Genomic DNA, 3,774 nt, shown 5'->3' on the forward strand with positions numbered 1-3,774 from the left:
GATGCATATATTAGACGAAGATGGCAGACGTACTTTAATAAGCTCTTGAATGAAGAGGGGGACAAGAGCATAGTGTTGGACGATTTGGAGTACTCCGAGATTCGCCGTGATTTTGGGTATTGTAGGCGCGTTAAGGTTAAGGAGGTGGAGGGGGTTAAGCGTAAGATGAGCCGGGGAAGAACGACCGGCCTAATGAAGCCCCCATAGAATTCTTGGAATAATGGGGGAAGGCAGGCTTGGAGTGGCTTACTCGGTTGTTTAATCTCATTTTTAGGACATCGAAGATGTCTGGAGAATGGAAATGGATTACGATGATCTCGTCGTACAAGATCAAGGGAGACATCCAAAATTGCAACAACTATTAGGGTATCAAATTGCTAAGCCATCGGATGAAAGTTTGCTAGAAAGTGGTGGAAACGCGATTGAGGAGGAATGTTTCATTTCCAAAATTCAGTTTGGATTTATGCCGGGGAGATCGAGCACAGAGGTTATTCACCTTGTTAGGAGGTTGGTGGAGCAGTACAGAGAGAAGAAAAGGAACTTTCATTTAGTATTCATTGACCTAGAAAAGGCATACGTCAAAGTCATGAGGGAGGTTTTATGGAGATGTCTGGAAGGTATGGGTGTTCATGTAGCACACATTAGAGTGGTTCAGATATGTATGATGGAGCCAAGACCCCGGTGAAGATATTAGATGATGACTCTGAACACTTCCCAGTAGTGAGGGCTCTGCACTAGGGATACGCTCTCAGCCCATTTCTTTTTGCCCTGGCAATGGATGCACTAACACGTCACATTCAAGGGAATGTGCCATAGTGCATGTTATTTGCAGATAACATTTGATTGACGAGACGCGGATCGGTGTCAAAGCAAAGTTGGAGGTTTGGGGACAGCCCTGGAGTCTAAAGGTTTCAAGTTCAGCAAGAGTAAGTGAAAATATTTGGAGTACAAGTTTAATGACGCAATTCATGAAGTAGGGGAGGATGTGAGGCTTGATACTTAAGTCATCCCCAAGAGAGAAAGTTCTAAGTATTTGGGGTTAGTTATCCAAGGTAATGGGGAGATTGACGATGATGTCACACATCGTATTAGAGCGGGTTGGATGAAGTACATGCTCGCTTCCGGCGTTTTGTGTGATAAGAATGTGCAGGTTCAACGGAGTGGTGGTGAGACTGACTATGTTGTTTGGGGCGGAGTGTTGGCGTGTTAAGAAAACTCATGTTCAGAAGATTAACATTGCAGAAATGAGGATGTTGAGATAGAAGTGGGCATACTGATGTGCCGTGAATTTCGGCACATTTTATGCCTTTGTAACTAGAAGTGTTGCTTGTTTTTAAGTGTTTTTACATTGTTTTTTATGTTATTTTTGTGTTTTATAGGGTTGGTTAACTAAGAATCGGAAATGAGATGAAATGCTGAAAAACGGACAAATTGGAGCTAAATGACGGTCTGTAACTCATGTTACGGACCGTAACTGGATCTGTAACTCATGTTACGGTCCGTAACATTGAACCGTAACAGGAGCCAAATTTCCAGAAAGTTTTCATGGAAAAATCAGTGTTACGATGTCGTGTTACGGTCCGTAACATCTCACCGTAACATCAGCCAAAATTTCAGAGAGTTGCCAAGTAATTGTCACAAGTTACGCTTCAGAAGGACGGACCGTAACACAGGTTACGGTCCGTCGCATGGTGGTCGTAACAACAAGTGGACAAATGACGAAATGAAGGACGGACCGTAACCTGAGTTACGGTCCGTAACGATGCGGCGTAAGGGCATTTTTGTCCAGAAACTTGGCGCGATTTTTGGCTCTATAAATACTTAATGTGGGGTTTTAATTCAGCAGCCAGATATTTTTGAGAGCATAAACTCTAGGTTTTTCATATTAGAAGTTTTTGGAGCATTTAAAGTAAACTACTTCACTTCCATTCCACCTTGTAATTGCATTGTAAGTATATTATGTCAACTTTTAAGCTTTCTTTGCTAGTCAAGATTATGAGTAGCTAATTTTAAAGCTAAGGTTGTGAGTCCCATGATGGATATTATGTGAATAGGTTTCTATTATTGATATATTCATTCAGTTTTTGTGATTTAGCGTTGGGTGATGATTGCAAGCATTATCCTAAGCCATTATATTAACTTTTCTTGGGAAAGAAAGTTAGTATTGGTAAGATTGAATGACAATGACTCGAGGCGTTAACCCTCGTTTAATAGATTAACTTAGGGATGAGAACAAGTCTAAATTGGCATTTTTAGTCATTCTTCGATTGCAACTCTTTTACATTCGGAAGAATCATAAAGAGGAAATATGACTTAACTGTTGGAAAACATTAAGAAGTTCTGAAGAGACCAAGTGCATATTCATAGAACAACCATTAGAAGTATATCACATTGAAACCTGAAGCATAATATCTAATCAAAATTGGGGAACACAACCTCAGTCTCTATTTCGCATTAAATACAATTTCAATCAAAATACTTAATTACATTATTCAACAATTATTTCAAACTATCAGGAATAGGATTAAAGCTTTTAAAGACTAGTATCGCATACGATTAGTACTCTTTTCTCTCCATATTCCCTGTGGGATTCGACCCCAACCTTGTTGGGTTACTATATTTGACAACGTCCGCTTTACATCATTAATAGGTGTAATTTGAGCGTATCAAATTTTGGCACCGTTGCCGGGGAATACGGTTTAGAAATTACTAATTGTTGTGTACTCTTCTTTAAAACTTTTTCTATTCCATCACACCTTGTTTGCTGTTGTAGCGAACCAGGTGAACATGGCAGGAAGACACAATCGCAATCAAGGAAACCAAAGGGGAATCCAAGTGAACCATCCTGCACCAGAAGAAGAGGAGGATGAGAATGTATTTGCGGAATTCATCGACGAAGCTGATTATGCTTCTGCTGTAGTTCCTCCTAGAACGGGAAATGCTAATTTCAAAATTGATAGCTCTATCTATCAGCTATTGAAACTTGAAGGCTATTTCCGAAATTCTTCGGAGGATTGTCCACTCCGACACCTGAAGAATTTCCTGCATGTATGTTCTCAACAATCCCAAGGTGTTGTTCCTGTTGATGCACTGCGGTTACGAGTCTTCAAATATTTCTTGGCTGGCCAAGCAAGGGAATGGTATGAAAAGCTCCCCAGCAATACCATTCATACCTGGAACGAGTTAGCCAATATATTCTTGAAAAAGTGGTTTCCACCAAGCAAAAAGGCTGAGCTTAGGGACAAGATCTTTGAGTTCAAACAACTTCCGGGGGAACAACTATATGCAGCATGGGAGCATTTCAAATATTATCTAGCTCAATCTCCGACCCATGGATTTCCGGATGCTATCCTCACCGAGAAATTCTACAAGGGGTTAGATACCATGAATCAAATTGTTGTCAACACTGCAGCTGGGGGATGCTTCATGGACAAATCATTTGTCAACATCACCAGGTTTCTCGACAAGCTTACTACCCACAACCAAGCTTGGCATTCTAGTGATAGTGAAACCCTGTCATATGGTAGTCCCTCTGCTACCGCGGTGGCCAAAGAAAATCATGAACGAGATCATGCTTTTGCTCAATTGCCAACCACCATGGATTTATTATCGAAGAGGCTTATGGAGAAAGAAGCCAAAGGTGTGAATGTTGTCGAGGAGATGCCACCTCATGCTCCCGGAATGTACCAAGTCTCTGAAGAAGCTTATCTAGAGGGGCAGCCACAATATGAAGATGCGAATTATGTCAACAACTCGCAAGGGGGCTATCAAAGG

The 3,774-nt window shown here is 41.1% G+C and overlaps 1 non-coding gene across 1 annotated transcript; it reads right to left on the reverse strand.

Moving 5' to 3' along the window:
• Window positions 1-3,231: 3,231 nt before the first annotated feature.
• Window positions 3,232-3,338, reverse strand: LOC132620608 (small nucleolar RNA R71). The gene has a single exon (XR_009575048.1). It is a non-coding gene; the product is annotated as a small nucleolar RNA R71 (small nucleolar RNA).
• Window positions 3,339-3,774: the final 436 nt, after the last annotated feature.

Source organism: Lycium barbarum, chromosome 11 (genome assembly GCF_019175385.1).
Source record: "Lycium barbarum isolate Lr01 chromosome 11, ASM1917538v2, whole genome shotgun sequence".
Classification (NCBI taxonomy): domain Eukaryota; kingdom Viridiplantae; phylum Streptophyta; class Magnoliopsida; order Solanales; family Solanaceae; genus Lycium; species Lycium barbarum.